The sequence below is a fragment of the Perca fluviatilis genome, chromosome 19, assembly GCF_010015445.1.
Source record: "Perca fluviatilis chromosome 19, GENO_Pfluv_1.0, whole genome shotgun sequence".
NCBI lineage: Eukaryota > Metazoa > Chordata > Actinopteri > Perciformes > Percidae > Perca > Perca fluviatilis.
Genome location: NC_053130.1, coordinates 21,378,749 through 21,396,847, shown reverse-complemented (window position 1 = coordinate 21,396,847; position 18,099 = coordinate 21,378,749).

The following is an 18,099-nucleotide window of genomic DNA, read 5'->3' as shown; positions in this document are numbered from 1 at the left end:
CTCATGCCTTGATCTCATTTACATGGGGAAACCATAGAATAAAAGTTAACTTTAGTGGTCACAGGAACATTTGTTACAATTTGCTTAGAATAAAGCTATGCTTTTATTAGCCTACTTTCTTTTAAAGGGCGCTACACATGTATCACATGTGTGCCTGAAATACAGAGCTTTCATTGCAGTGACCAGAGAAAGATCCTGTTTAGATAATGTATCCTGCAAAACTGAATTTGGTGAAACATACGTATCATGTATTTATTCTCTTTCTCTTTCTTATCCCTCTAATCATCTTAATCATATTTGTCTTAGTAGTGATCAACAAGTCTTTAAACGTTAAAAACCATCCTCATGCATCACATTTTGAACATAAAAACTTTTTAAGGAAAGGGTACTGCAGAGGCATTCCTTGAGTGAACTACTTAGACTTAATGTTTCAAACTTTATGTGCTATCAGGTTTCCATTGCTGGTACTTCTTTCCGTTGCTATAAGAAAATGAATTACTTTCTCTTTATTCTTTGGCATTATCCCTAAAAGTGATTGTCAGAGGGAAAAGCTGCATTGTGTTGCCAATTTAGCGGCTTTTAGTCTGTTAATTAACATTGTGTTAATTAATTGCTTCTACACCTGAACGAGAGTCAATAGGAACACATTTTATCTGGTTTATTTTCTGCTGCAGAGGGTAATTAACAATGCATCATGTGAGGGCCAACACATCATCTTTGTGAAACTTGAAATATTTGTTTTACATGACCCCTCACTGAGCCACAGTGATTTACAAGTATTGTAGGTTAGAACTTGTTTCATTAGAAACAAGGTCCATGCAACACACATCACAAATAAATCAATGTCTTCTTGTTTATTGTATATGTAATGTATATCAGTGCATATTTAAAAATGGAAAGTCTGTATGTTTTCTCTTCGTCTGAGTCATAATGTCCTTGGGTAACATAATGAAACCTGTAACAGACGGAAGTTGATAGAGAAGATCCTGTGGGTGTGAGTCATGGTTTAAATATGTGGTATTTTTCTTCCTTTGGGATCTGGCCATGTGCAAACATCGGAAATAAACAACCTGAGTCAGACTTTGCTGTCTGGTGGAGAAAGAAAACCATTGGAGCCATTTTAGGCCTCAAATCCATTCAAATGAAGACTAAAATGAAGATGTGATTTGCATCTTTTTACCATTCTGGCTCTAATGCTTGCGACTCAGCAGGGCTTTTGATCTATGACGGATGCCTGCAACAGTGAGTATGAACGATGGGTGGTTAACGGCAGAGTGATGGAGCTCTCCTATACCATGCAGCAATTACCCTAAGGCAAAAGGCAGAGAGAATATGTAGTCCAAATAGAGGAATCTGCTGCTTCATGTCTGCTATGGCAGTTTTGTTTTGGACAACTTAGTTCCATAACACAGTACATGTATGAATGTATGAATTTTGGATGATTTGACCTCTTTGGACCTTCCATCTGAAAAGTTTACAGTTTTTGCCTATTGCTTACACACTTTTTGCAGAATTTGGCTCATTATGTCAAAACTTTACACACAAGCTAATCAGACATAGCACTTGGAGACAACTCCCATCTATGCCAAAATGAAACACTGTAATCAAAACGTAACACTCCTTTCTAAAAATTAAATTCTTGCAACAAAACCATACACACAAGCAATATTTGAATTACTCTTTCATATCACCAGCAACACACTGATGGGATTTATATAAAACACTGCAGTCTTTGTGTTTCTATTTTTATCATCATTTTCTCAGACTCGGTCTTCTGTAAAACTCAAAAGTTGAATTTCTGCAGTAATCAAACAAGAGTTTTTACAAAAAACAAACAGAAATAAAGAAAAATAGAATCACAAATCATAACATTTAGCAACAAAACAAAAGTAAAAAGACAAACAATTACTGGATAAATTGCTAATTGGGAAAAAAAAAAAATACTTGTTTTGTGTGTGTGTGTGTGGGGGGGGGGGAGGCTGATGGATCCCGCCTTCTGTTCGGATCTGGTCACAAGACCTCGTCAACATCACGGGAAATTTCTCTTCCACGTCTGACTCCTCTCTCTCTCTTTGTCCTCCTCTTACTCTGACTCTCATTGCCTCCATGCTTTCAAAGTTCTCAAAATGGCTTACCTGAGGCCTATTTGTAGTGCTAAGGCTCAGACCGATTGGTGTTCTGTTTTCTGTGCAAGTGTTTTCAGGTCTGTATGTAAGTTCCTACAATTGCCAGATGAGTTTTGCATTTTGAACAGAGTGTTTTCCCAGTGATATCAGGAGATTTCATTTTTGAACAAAGTGTCTAATTTAAGAAAAAGTGTGTAGTGGTTTGGGGGCCTCTCAGTCCATCTGAAGGCCAGGATTCTGCGGCTCCTGAGGATTTGTTCCAAATTGGTGGGACGTTCAGTGGAGAACGCGTTCACTGAAAGCCAAGTATTGCATACTGTCAGACTGGCTGACAAAATCTCCCAGGACTCGTCCCATGTGTTGCATGGGGAGTATCAACTCCTGCCCTCTGGGAGGCGCTATAGGGTCCCAGACTGCAGAAAGAACAAATATAAACACTCATTTGTTCCTCTGTCAATATCTCTGTTGAATCAACACAGGAAAGCAAAGAAGTGATAGTTCCTCCCCCCAATTTTTAATTTTTAATCTCACCCTTTTAACCTTGTCTATATATGTATGGTTATTTATGACCACTCTTGCAGGGCAGCCCCCCACCCCTCATATTAATTAATTAAGTACCTATGTTGTATTGATGTCTCTATGTTTATAGCTTTTGTTTTTAGGTTGTTGTGTGGTGATTGTTGGAGCTTGTATTGCAAGACAAATTTCCGTGTATACGGACAATAAAGTGCTATCTATCTATCTATCTATCTATCTATCTATCTATCTATCTATCTATCTATCTATCTATTATCTATCTATCTATCTAGTGTTTCGCAATAAGTGTGTTACAGAATTGCAAACAAAGTGCAAAATTGTTAGTAATTAAATGTGTTTAAGCTATGGTTACACTGTGATTATGGTATGCTACAAGAAGTTTAGGTATTGAGGCTTTGGTCTAAGCATTCGTTTTTAGTGTGTACGCAATGGGCAAAAACTGTAAAAGGGAAATGCGTCTTTGTTCAATTTCAGTTCAGTTCAGTTCAATTTTATTTATATCGCACGTTTAAATACAACCATAGTTGACAAAAGTGCTTAACAAGCTCAAAAACACTTTATATACACAAACAAATACAAATACACAAGCAATACAATATACAAAATAACCAACAGTAGAAAAAGGTCAAGGTATCAAAGCTCAACTTGAATTGAAAGCCAACGAATAGTAGTGGGTCTTAAGCAAGGACTTGAATGTTTCAACGGTCTGAGATGTTCTTATATGAATAGGTAAACTATTCCAGAGGTTTGGAGCAGCCACTGCAAAGGCTCAAGACTCAAAAGTCTCAGCTGGAAGAATTTAAAAGCACAGTCAAAAATCGCACCCAAATTCTTGGTAAAAGGACGAATATGGGAACCTAAAGTACCAAGAGCATCTACACAGGCACTACAATGTCTTATTGTCATTGAGGCACTGGAACTGCTACTCATAGACATCTGAAATGTAGCAAGAGGCCCAACTAGACAATGTTTTTTTGTAAGGGGTCACACCAAAGATGTAGGGAACCACTAGTATAATCTGCAATGCATTTTATATCCATGTTATGTGTTTAGAAAGACTTTATCTGAAAAGTAACTACAGGAACTAAAGATATAGTGGAGAGAAAAATATTATTTTTCTAAAATGCAGAAGTATAAAGTAGCATAAAAAGGAATATTTGAGTAAATTGCATTCCAAGTTACATATATATTGTCAATATTTTAATTTTATGACTGACTTTGTAGGAATGTAATTAACAGAATTAAAGCATTGTTTTAGAAATGCTACTGTGCTAATGAATTTGCCCGTTTTCAACTGATATCACTCTACATTTTTTAATTTTGTTTTTTTGTTGGGAACTTGTTTCTCTGGGCCTTTCTGCAAGGTTACCGGCATCTGTTGGACAGCAAGTTTGAGGGGGAGACCACCCAGCACATTCACTTGGGATTAAGGCTCAAGTCCAACACATGTAAACTCCTGGAGAGTAATGTGCACCTCAAATTCACTGCTGACACAATGGGCTTCAGAGACCAGATCAATAAGAAGAACACTACAAATTCCTTGTGGGAATGATTGATGCCTAATTAAACACATATCTGCAGGAGGACCCGAAGACCAAGCAAATGTTACACAGCTTGGTTTTTTCCACAAGCACCAGCGGCCACTGCTGTGAAAAGCTGATATGTGCTTTAGTGTGGAGGTATAGGGGCCCAAATTGCCTCATGCAGTATCGCCTTGAATTTCAACGGTTACATATAATTGTCTCTCTGGAGGCTCCCTCCTGACAGAACAGGCCAAACTGATTAACTATTAATACATCTTCCGACTTGACGCTGCTTGTCACGACTCTTTCTCACTTCCTTCCTCTCCAAAAACCTACAATGCGGAACGGATCCTGGCTGCACCTCTTTTCCCTGCCCAAAGGACGGTCAAATGAGGTTGCCTCGTTTAATGTCTTCTCATCCTTTATCCTTCCTTAAAACTGTGAAGTAGAAAATTATAGCAAACCACTGCCTTCCTCCAAGAGGGGTCAAGCAGGCAATAAAGAGCTTACTAGTAACAAAATCCCTCAAACAATCTGAAATACTATCATAAGTATCCCTACTACCAAAGACCAATTGACATGTCCAAAGGGACCTTAATAACTGTCGTAGATTTCAAGACTTGTAAACAGAAGTTTGATGATGCCCTTGTCATTATTCAGCAAAATTTACTACAGCAAACTAGCTGACACTTTACTTTCATGGCAAACGGAGAGTGTTGCAAGTTAGACATACAGATTTCCATCCTTTCACATGGCACAGCACGGCAGTTTACTGAGTTGTGTAATAAACGTGTGTGTGTGTGTGTGTGTGTGTGTGTGCGTGCGTGTGTGCGAGACTTCAAAACATCAAGAATTAAATATAGCAGCTTTTAGTCAGAAAGTATTACTTTATATTCCCTTCTTTGTAGGTTGACAAATGTGTAAGCCTTGTGCTTAGATTGATGTATCAACTGTTTTGCACACTGATTGATGATTAAGGGCTGGCACTCTGACCATCTCTTGCCCCTTTCCCACCTCCCATGGTGACATCATCTGGTCGTTTTGTGCCCATGCCTCCTGTCACAGTGAGGCCGTGCCAGCTTTGAGTCTGTTTCAGAAGCAGCTCCATGGGTGCTTGTTTGTCACTGGCATGTCCTGTCCAAAACAGCGGTACATGATGATTTGCAAACATTTTAATGTAGCCTTTAATGAGCATTTGGTTAGCTGTTTGCTGATTGAATTGTTAATGCAGTGATTAAGGTGATATGAGACCAAAGTTAGCACTGAAAAGTTTTCAAAAAATCAAAAGGTAATTTGAAGTTTTTGAACAGTGACTGAAATGGACTTTTTGTGTGTTAAGGGAGTGAACTGAGGGGGTGTCATTTTGTGAATCTGTAACTGGTAATTCCATAAAACCACAATATCTCTGCTATTTTTTGAATATTGCTGCACGTTGTTGCTGTGCTTTAATGTAGGGTTGATCCACTAGATGGAGCTAACACACCCACCTTACCTTACTCAGCAAAGGCTTTGTGGCCAATAAACATGGCAGTGAGGCAGATTGTACAATTTTCCGAGCTGACATTATGACCTGTCTTAGCAGGAAGCGCACAGGTGTTACTAATAACATTAATGATGGATCTGTTCTATGTCTCAGTAAGACAGTGTGACAACATGCACGATACCAGGGGTTTTCATGTTTTAACTACTGTAACATGTCAAAAATGTCTTCAGTGAAAACATGCCAATGCCCTTGAATTGGATCATTCAAAATTTGCAACTGCACTCTTTAGTCTGCTTTCTTTCCCTTTGTGTAACCAGCTAAAAGTCTCACTGAGATTCAAATTTTTATTTCAATGTTAGAATTAGCTTTGGTAGCCTACACGTAACATGATACATTCTCTGTTGATTAGTTGATTACATTTGCCTTCTGGTTGACAGCACAAAGGAGTGAGAGGGAGAAGGGCAGAGAGAGCAAGATGAACAAGGTGAGAAAATGGCTAGGTAACCTATAAGTATATATATATATATATATATATATATATATATATATATATATATATATTTATTTATAATATATATATGTGTATATATATTATATATATATATATATATATATATATATGTGTGTATATATATATATATATATATATATATATATATATATATATATATATATATATATATATATATATATAGGACTACTGTGTTGTTTTCTCTTTTATTTGAAGATTATTTTCAAAAATGTTTTGTATGTGATTGTCAGTGATATGACGGAGGGAGGGGGATAGAGGGAGAGAGGAGGAGGGAGAGAGAGAGAGCAGGATGAAGAGAGAGAGGACATATAGAGGGACCTGGAAGAACCAGGTGAGAAAGTGGACATATATTGTACGGGCAAAAACACTTAAAATATTCCTGATATTTTTCAGGGGTGCTGAGATGATGGCCTAGCGTCGCCTATGGAGTAATTACATTATCAAATAATAGACAGGACCACTGAAGTTACATCAATGCTCATTTTTACTTGTGAACACAACAAGGAGCCAGTCTCCGCACTACAGAATAGTACAGACAATGACTAACGTAAGCCTCAAACAGTAGCTTATTTATGTGTGAAATACATCATAATACAGAGTTTGATGTCGTCAGTTGTTATCTTTTCATAGTCGATGACGTCTCCCTTATCTAGTCAGGGAGCGCCTGTTCTTTCCTTAGCATCACACCGTGCTCAGACAAGGACACGCAATGGCTCCATGTTATCTTGTTTAGAGTACTAGTATAATATTATTCTATACAAACAATTTAATAATAACAAGAGAAAAAGTATGCAAATCAAAATTTTTCTAACATTCAACAAAGTCCTTGTTATGATTTTAGATGATAAACATGCTAATGCTGCCTGATTTTTGCAGATCACGGTGTACTGAGAACAATGGTCCCAACCTGTCTAATTGTGTGACAGCTCGTATCTTGTCCCCGTTGGACTTCTTTGGATGCCAGTGTATTCCCAGATCTGAAGCAATCACATTGGTGTGGAAAAAATAAGACCCAAGTTGTAATAAATCAGATCTAGCCTTCCTGTAACGGCTCCGTAAATCAAGGCGTGGACAATGCATTCATGTCCAAAGGAGTAAAAGCAGGAAGTCAGGATGGCAACATAGAGGTTCTGGAGGACTACTGTGGCTAAAGGGCAGATACACAGTATACTACTCTGGATACTTGGGGGCTTATTAGGGAGTTGGGAGCAGAACACAGCTGGTATGGACAGAATGACATGAGAGGTCAAGCAAGACTATGTAACTTTTGAAAGAAGAAACAAGATATTCTCCCTTTTACTAATATAAAGTTAAATTCTTAAGCATGACATACACCCTTGCTCAATCCAATACACTTAGTACGTCTTCTAGGCTTGTTTGGTGTGGTATGACCAGTAGCTTATGGTGGCTAATGCTACCAAACCTTAGATTGAAATTTCTTTGTAACTGACTAGACTGAGTTTGCTGACTATGATTTTTCTCCACATGTGCTACTGCTAAACTGAATTTAGCATTTAGCATTATCTATCACTTTTGGCTACATTAGCCACTGTTCAGTAAATGTTGCACTGTATCTGTTGAATGACAACAGAACAAAAAGGTTTTGATTGGGTTTCATCATGAGGGTCTTTTACCCAGTCTTGAACTATAATTTACGTAAGCCAATGACCATATAAGTGAGGAATTCACTGACAAGTGACAGATTATGTTGTTCAAGTAAATGCATGCTTTTAGGAATTTTACTGTCTTTTCAGGACCACCACTTCAAAGGAAAATAAGATCAGAGCTGTATTTATTTACGCAGTTCAATTTATTTTTACATGAAGAGTAACTACACCGACATAAATCAGCATCTGATTTTCTGCCAGTGCGAGTTACGAATAAATCTTGAATAAAAAGATAAACATGCCAGACCTCTAAATGTGTCACTCTCTAGGTAAGTTATGTGTTTTTTCCATCCCATAAATATCCACACATTTGTTTTCACCTGAGAAATGTCCAAGAAGGGATTCGACATAGAGAACAGGCAGCTATATAACAATAGTCTCTCGTGGTCATGAATACTAGTCCCAAACATCGGCTACTTGGTGAAATAAAAGCCATTACAAGGCGCTCCCCACAGTTGGGCATTCACACAGAACTACACAGTCCCCCACATCAGTTATGATTTTCTTTATAATTGCTCCACTTAGAAGGAAAAGATGAATCATGCTCTTTGGAGTGATTGATTTCATACTACAATAACACATATAGAAATAACAAAAATGAAGATTGAACATTGGAGAAATAATGATGCTGAAACGTGCACTGGAAATTGTTTACGCTTCTGTTTGATTCCACGTGGGGACGGGTTGTATTTGTGTCTGCCTGATGAGAATTATTCATTACAAAGCCCCCAGCTCACTGTTAAAAGATTCAGCATCTTGAGGGGAGGAGGTTACACCTGGATAAACATGTTTTATGTAACAAGGATATCTTTCCAGAAGGCTGCGCTGGTCCCAGTATTATTATCTCTCTCAGTTGGATTTCCATTCATCTCTGTGGTCAGAGCCATCGGCATTTCCAGATGGCATGAACACCCTGGAGCATAAAACAGCATATTCATCCCAGTCTTTTCTCATCTACAAAGCTCATTGTTTACTTCTAGTGATTTTGCATGAAAGGGCAGAACATACTGAAAAGTAAATCCCAATATGATATCGCTTATTACATTTTGTGCAATCATTGAGAAACTGAGGTAATGCCATGAGTATTTTTCTATTACTTGGATGTTTAAGAAACCCAGGTGGAGGTCATTACATTCTATATTTAAAATAAACTAACTCATGGTGGGTATTAACTGTATATGTGGATTTCAGTAACTCCTTACTAAGAAAAATAATGAATTTGACTTTCTTTCGGTTACAAAAAAATGTGATATCAGTGTGGAGAAGTCTTGGAAGATTGCATTTTGGCTTCTTTTTTTTTCAACAAAAGCCATTCAATATATTGACATAGAATACTGTAATTACCTCTTTATAGATAATTTTTTATTGGCAGTGGCGGAGTCCACCATTCTTGCAACGAATAGAAATGACCTACCTACACTCGAGGAGTTTACAGAAAACGATGCATGCATGTTATCCATGTTAAAAACTGTAAAATTAAGAATCCAGCATTACTATTTGATTTCCCCTCACTGATCAGCTGCGTTAACCAAACATTTCCTACTGCTGCTGTTTCACGTTAAAAGTACTCATCTGGCAAGACTTTTATTTATTAAAACATTGTTTGGTTGCACTGTAAAATTAAACAGCAGATACACCAGTCCCTTTATGTTGTATTTGATGATGTAAATAAAACTTATAGAAAATGAAATAACTTTATAATTTAATCATTTTTCTCTGGGGTGGGGGGTGGGGGGTGTTGCATTGCTATGGCACAGATTGTGTTACAACTTTATTATGCAGAAATAATAGGACACTGCTTTGTGTGGATATCAGACAGAAGAAAACACTGTTGCAATTAGCCTCAAACTAATTAGACACACTTTTATGTTTTTGGAATACAAGGCATCTGGCACCACAGATAGTGACTCATCTGTTGCTGATAGTGATCAGACAAACATCATTCTAGCCTAATAAAATGTCCTCAACGTGTCCTTGCTGTGCACCATTGTGACGGTGCAACCTTGAATAGCGTTTGATACATCCAAGAGAGAGAGGGAGAACAGCTGCAGGTCCAGTCTCACAATGCACAGGCAGGGGAAGCTTCTTTTGGGAAAAGGCAAAAAGGGTTATCTCTCTGTCCCCTCATCACCACATCAATGGTAATAAAATGCTTCTTTGTGGCAGAGGAAAAAAGCAACCCTGCTGATAACGATTCCTCCTCCTCTGAGCTCCTGGAGGTGGGGCTGAGACAGAGAAGCCATTAGAGAAGAAAGAGGCAGTAATCTGATCATGTCCTATAGGGGCAGATGCGGCATCAGTCAACTATGCCATAATGTCAACCTTCTGCCTCAGAACAAACATACATTTCCCATTTGTTTTGTGTTTACATCAGATGACATCTGTGCATTGTTGGTCATATAATGGTGTCTGTATCATTATCATGATGTCTTTACTCACCTGACTACAGGAAAACACATGGTTTGGCTATAGGAGAAGGCTTGGAAAGTGAACTGCATGCTGGATGAGTGCCAAGAAAACAAAGTCACTAATACACTAGGCATCTGTAGTCAATTTATGTTTATCTTATCTAAATTGCCTCCAATACTGCTCTAAATCTATGTTTGACAGTATTATTTATTAGATTTCGGAAGAGAAAACCATCTCCACAACTCCTCACCACTTTCGCATCAGTTTTCCAACTATATTTGAAATGAAGTCAGAGTATTATTGGACAAAAATAACTTGTTTCCGATTAAATGAACAGTGGAGTGACTATTATACTTACGACGATTTCTTCTCCCCTTCAATTAAGGGCATAGGTTATGGCTTTATTAAAGCAATTTCCAGCTTTATAAATAAGGGTTTAGACAAGCAAATGTGAAAGGGTTTGCACTCTTGAAAAAACTAGAGGAGGCTCTCCTAGTTTAGAAGTTGTGCTGACGATGATCCAATAACCGAGATGTAAATTTTTATCACATTTTTCACATTGTCACAATTTGCACACTAACAAAATTGATTCTGTTTGCTCCTTCATTTTTTACTCTCTTTTTTGTCCGTGTTTGTCACATTACCATGAATATTACTGTTCGCCAGTAGTCACGGTATCTGGCTGAGGATGTGAAAGCTGTCCAAAGGAGCATTAATGTGCTTTATGTTTCATTTCTTATGGTCATTTTAGGCATTCAAGCACTTATCCAGCAGCATATCAACATGAAAAACATTATCTCATGAGAGCTGGATCAGCATTTTCTGTGTGGTCTGTGACTTGGTCCATGTCATGCCATTACATTTTATTATAGCAACATAATTCTGGTGTTTATTTTTTTGTCTCACTGGTAGAGAACTGTGGAGGAATCATTTATTTTTATACGTGGGCGTGAGATATTTACACATCACTTGGCCATGACCTATAGAAGGCTGGATCTACAACGTCAACACATACTGTAATAAAATATTCCCACTCTCTGAAAGAGATGCTTTAAAACCTTTTTCTATAGACAGCATTGTTGCTGCACCAAGCTTTTACAATCTGCTGACTAAGATACTCGCTAAGCGTACACTTTATCTATTCACTTTTACAGTTATATAATGTGACAAGACTTTTCCTCCTCTTAGTCTCTGTTCCACAGCAACATAACATGCTGTATAATTCCCTCAATGACACCTGCTCACCATCCAGTGTGATGTTTCTGAGCTGCTGTTGTCACTGTATATGAGTCACTTAGTGAAATGACAAAATATTCATTAAAAAGGTTCACTAATCAGTCTTTTTTAATTAACTAATCATATATGCTTTCATTTAGCACATAAGCATAGTTTAGGTGTTATTGTTTAACTTTTTTCTTGAGGGATTATGGCAGCTTTAAGTGTCGTTATTGTCCGTTAGGTTGTCAGGGCAGTGACTGCAAACATCACTCTAGTCTACCAAAATGTCTCCAGGGTAATATAAAATGGCTGTGTATCGCAGTATGTGTATGTGACACAATGTATCTTGTGTGTATCATGCTGCAATGCTATCATCTCTGCACATCTAAATTAAAGAAGTTGGAGGAAAGTGCTTGAACAGAGAGAGAGAGCCTATAGAGAGAGGGAGAACCTATAGGTGACTGTCACCATGATAAATAGGAGTGTCAGATTTGCTTCACTTTAAAAGAGCTGGATCAGGAATCTATATTATCCTGGGATCAATTGATTACTTCTTTCTGTTGTGGGTGATCATCTTATAATAAATTGGGACAGTCTTGGGTGTTATTTTTAAAATCTATCTAAGTCATTTCTATTGGATGGTTGTCAAGAACTGGCATTTGTGGCTAAATAAACATACAGTAAAGATGTAGAGTGTGACTTCCTAAGTTACTGGATTTATCCCAGAGGTCTACATTTACAGCAAAACTACTAGACTGCGACATTTGCTGCTTCAAGGGATTTGCAGCAACCAGGGATGCAGTCTGTTGGGATGTGAAGCTGTCCAATAAGCCTATTCGCTGTAATTAACAGCCCTCCTGCTACATCTCAGCCTACTGTTGGTTACTCATTCCATGAAATCTGTGCCTTTTCAACTTTAAAAATTTGAAAAGTATAATTTTTTTCAATACCCATTAAATTAAGACATCTTAACATGACAAGACATTGTGTTGGGCCATCTCAAGCTATGCCATTTATTATTTATATGTATAATTGCTCTGGGATAGTAACAGGACTGATGGTAACTGATGGTAACAGGACTGATGATTACATGCTTATATGCTAATTTCTAGCTAACAGGTCAAGGTCAGAAAGGCACATGGCATGTAATTTGAAAGGTTATTACTTCTAGATATTGGTAATATCAGGATTAATAAATAAATGTTTATATGTACACTTTAAAAAATAGTAACAGGACTGATGTTGTATGCCGACCCCTCTCTAACAACTCTGATAAAACATGAAAAATAGGACATTTAAGAAGAGAGAAACTTAACTTTAACAAAACTGTGGAATCCACTTCCTCTGAATGATGTCACTTCCTTGAAATTATGTCACTTCTGGTTTGTACCATTATGTTATAGTTTTTTTTTTGGTGATAGTAAGGGACCGTTCGGTATTTATGGAATGGACCACCGGAGAGGGTCATGCCTTTTTATTCTTTGTTGAGGGGAGGGTCGTCCAATTTTTTAGTCTAGGGGTGAGGGTCACCCAACTTTTGTATTCATGAGAACAGCAAAATTTCAAAGTGGCTTGTTTGGTGCACATTTATCCATGTAGCTCCATGTAGCTCTCTCAGTCTCGGCCCCTATCACTAGCAGATGGGTCCCTCCCTGTTTAGTCAGCCAGACAATTTTGAGCTGTAGCTTAGAGACTGTGGGATTTCCCAAACTGAATAAATCCCGCTCGCACATATAAACAAATAAATTCTTTGCTAGCTCCATCGAAAATCATAACTGATGTGGGGGACTGTGTAGTTCTGTGTGAATCTGCTGAAAAAACAATTTTATTCATTAGCATGATTGTTGTACTGTTTAGTTCAAAAACATCCAAAACACTGTACAAAAACATAGCGGACCAGACGCAGGCTTTTATTTTGAAAAGTCCGTGGACAGCACCAATGAGACGGGAGGTCTGCAGGTTGCAGCCATACCCGACTCAAATATCCTTTCAGTCCCAATGATTCTTTGTGAAATTGTGCAAACGACAGCCTTTTCAAGGCATTTGAGAAGGAAGGAGTGGTAGCATGCAAGCTCAAATTGACGCTCGTCTGAGAAATGGAGTTTTGGATAATGTTCAGCTTCGGCAGCTTTACCTATGCTAAAATATACGACTGAGGAAGCCTAGTGACGAGTCCATGGCAACTTATTATTACCCAGTGTGTTTTGTGGAATGGTCTCAATGTTTTATTGTTTTATTTCATGTGAATACTAGTTTACTAGAGGAGTAACTTAGTATTTGAAGTAATGCAGTAATGCAGGAAGTGTGCATTTAGTTTCCATGTTTATTGTGTTTCCACAACAACGTTAGTGAGTAAATCTACTGAAATGGCCACCATACCATAACAGAGGAGTGGGATGTGTAAGATGAGAATGCAGAGGTTTAGTCAGGCATTCACTTATTCTAATTAGTTTAACTTAATTCGAGACTTAATTCATAAACCCGCAATGCAAAGTTATACACGCGTTGAATATATAAATATATATCAACAGCATTGCAGCTGACAGCGGTTACTGACATGAGCATGTTTCAGGGAGATAAGCATCCACAACAGGATAACTGTCAGGCACTTTTCGTGCATGTTAGCTTTCCATTCTGATGTGTTGTTTAATAAAAAAGGATTATGACAGTAAAATAACTAGCAATATGTTGGCTGAAATGCCCCTTGGACATTTCCCTCCTCCTTGTTCCATTTAGCTTGTCAGAAAGTTATGATATGTTAGTCTGTAATTGCACTCCTCTGGCTGCCCTTGAACGCTGCAAGCTGTTGAAATGGTAGGACTGGATTTGAAAGGTATAAGTGCAGCAAACTACAAGCATCTGGTGCTCTTACTGTGGACCACCTCCAGGTTTTGACCGAACTGTTCTCGCCAAGAGAAATACGCTCTTCACAAGAGGATCCTCTCGAAAGGCTGCACTTTAGAGGACAAAACAAAACTCTGCAGAATGACTCAAATGAAAGTGTTTTGTGAATATTAAATAGGTTGTAAAATAGCACAAATATTGATAAAAGGGCCATTGATTTTTAAGTATTTATTCATTCTCGGGTATGATTATTATTGACTACGTATTGTTGTATGTTGTGTCTGAATGTGCCTGACCACAAATTAAGTTCCCTCACGGGAAAAATAAAGTTCTTTTGATTTGATTTTGATTATAAAGGGCAAGGGCGTGGCTGTGGACATAAGAGACAATCAGTTACAAAATCTTACTTGATTCTTACCACAGCTTAAAAGTACAAACAGATGACAAGCAAAGCATTTTTTAATATGATGTAATTCCTCTTAGGATGACAAAGCTTGGATGATCCTTCCACTGAGGTATCACAGCCAGCAACAGCTTAACATTTTCAAAAACACATAGCGGCAGCAAGAAACCTGTAGAGTGGAAAATCACATATTGTTGTGACAGGGGTCACCTCAATTCACTGCAGAGAAGCAGAGTAGACAAGTGGTTCATTTTCTTTGACAAAATGAAATACAGCTTGCACAACTGAAGGAACCACCTTAACCCCCCTCCCCCCCCACCCCCCACCCCCCTCCAAATAATGTATCTTGCAGGATTTTCTAGGAGAATTATTGTTGCTGGACTGTAAATCTAATTGGATTCTTGATGGCAAATCCTTCTCAGTGAGAAAAGTAGGGAAATGGTTTTCATTTTAAGCAAATGCACACACACACACACGCACACAAAATCACACAAGCAAAAAAGAAGTGGATTAAAGTTGTTGGACAGACGTACTGATTGACTTGCACTTTTGTCAGTGCTCGTGTCAGAGATTACAGGAGTTTATAAAGAAAACCTCTGATTCATAATGGGAGAGTGGCAAAGGCTACATGCAGCTTACAATTAGCATGTGACTTATACACATTGCTCATAAAGATAAATTCAAACTTCTTTTTAACAGACAAAATTATACTTTACTTTTAAAGCTGCAGAGATACTGAAGAACCACTGCATTTTAGCATGTAGTGAGATCAGCACTATGGACAGAGCTAGTGGGGTGAAGACTACCTTCTTGGCTTGTTTTACTTGCTTTATTCTTATACTTCTTTTCTTGATTGGAATTATTCATTTCAAACAATATATTTATGGACACAAATTGAACTGCACTGACCTTTGACACGGTGTGCAGGTGTTGCTATTTGTAGTTATCCGCTCTAAAGCCCTCATGACAAATGAGGTTTCTGAAGTGATCCTCTCAAATCTCAGAGGACTGTTTTGGACAAATTGGTCTCGTTAACCCAGATCTAAATCAATACACCCTCACTCCTCGCAACACTATCGTGCCTGCTTTTTACGTCTCACGTCAACCTTGCGATCTAAAACTGGTGGGCTGCATCAGATCACATCTACCCATTAAAGGGGCCGTGTGCACGTGGAGTGTTTTTGAAAATGACAAAATGATTGATTTCACCATATGTTCTCAATCATTGGGATCTGCTCTTGCTCAGCAGGTTGAGAGGAAATCCCTCATTCGCTTCCCTGGCCGTTTCATTTCTCACTCTAAGAGGATGTTTGCCCTCCCTTGTCTCCTCATCTTTATTCACTGCAGGCGGCCCTGATGCTTCCCTCTGAAGGATTGTCTCTCCTCTGTCATGTCCTTGCATGCCCACATGTATCTCTTGTAATAGGCCCGTTAAGGTGTGTGCTGAGCTATGGCTGAAGTGCTTTTACCATTTAACACTTAGCCTATACTGCAACATGACTGCTGCATTGGAGCTTAAAGGGGAATATGGCACACAGGGTTTTTTCTGACAATATATTTTAATGTTCAGACTGCTTTGAAGATAAACTATGTATTTTGTAAGAATCTAACAAATAAGATATTGCCGTATAACAGACATTATTACGTCAGTGTACTAACTTTATGACTCCTCACTACTTGTGCTACTGTTGCACTACACTTTCACACCAACCATTATGCTGCAATTTCATTTATAAGCAGTATATAAATTCTTTTTATTTACACTGTGCAATAACATATCCATATATATATATATATATATATATATATATATATATATATATATATATATATATATATATATATATATATGATTTCAGCTATGCTATAGTGTGCTATCAAACACTGTTTGGATCATTTTTCATTTTGAGAAGCATGAATCATGTGTTAACAATATAAATGGGTTACAGATGTTTCACAGAACAATTTAAAAAAGCTAAAAAAGAAATACATTCAAAAATGCTTACAACTGCATCACAGCTTGTTATAGTGTTATTACATGTGTATTTGCTGCTTTTAAACTTAAAGTGACCACATACATTTGATTGTAATATATTGATGTTTAAAAATGCTGGATATAGTGTCTTGGTAGTTATTGTTGCCTGAAAATAAATGGACCCAGGATTAGTTTTTGCTCCGGCGGTGCTGGTTTCCTCCCACAGTCAGGTGGACTGAAGACTCTAAATTGCCTGGAGGTATGAATGAGCATCTGAGCTTCATGTCTGAAAGCCTGAAATTACTGGGAGGAGAATATAAATGACTGAAAAAGGGAACATATTGTATTTCACTTCATTTCCACTGATCTGTAGTTCCCTCATGTTTCTAATCATCAGCATCATTGATGCAGTGTATGTTGCTTCTGATTGATGGGAATCTGCTTATGTATTTCTGTAAATCAGGCACAGTGTACACACATATTTTCAAACACAAAGAGCACAAGCTACAGTTCAGTAAATGCATTGGCCTCCTGCCAATGCCACAGACACAACTTTTCATTGATGTCTTCGTCTATTACATCTCTGTCCCACGCTTTCCTACATTTTGAGGTAATGATTAGAACTGGCAAGGACAGACTGTGTGCAGCTGAGCTAGCTGTGCTGAGCATGCCCTTGTTCTGCATGCTGCCTTGATATCTGTACCAATTAGTTAGATTAGAAAGCATAATCAATACAGCAAATCTGTGCAACCCCACTACTGTCTTCTCGTTATAAAAATAACTGCTGCCTGTCACAACAATGTAGATTAAAACCACACTTTTGGGCTCTCGTATGATACCTTTTCTTCTTAAGTCCCATCATTTGATTAGGCATTTGTGGAATAGTGTGTAAAGTGTATTTTATATAAGCTAAAAATCCCATTCTGAGCTTTACAGTCACAGTTTATTTGTGACCGACAATCATGGCTTCCACTTCGGTTGGATAACATGTCTTTTTAAAGCACAAGTCGATGTTTTAACAGGTATTTTCATGGATCAGCAGCTCCAGGTCGTCATTGATTTTGTTTGTATCTCTACTGTGTGTCCAACAACCCAAAGAGATATTGTTATTTTTTCCCTGAACAGTAATTTAAACCTTGTGTGCCTTGTAAAAGCACTCAACCATGTCCTATAGTTCTCAAAACAATGGGACATCAATAGGAAGTCTTGACCTGCTGTAAACGTGAGCAGCAACACAATGGATCCTGTTCTCTTTTTTTTGTGTGTGTGTGTTCATTTTGGCATAGGCGCACAACCTAACTACTATGAGTGCGTTGCAAAAATCTCTATCTTAGCAGCAAGTCTTCTTTTGGGTCTTAAAAGCATGCAGAGTGGGTCGTTAT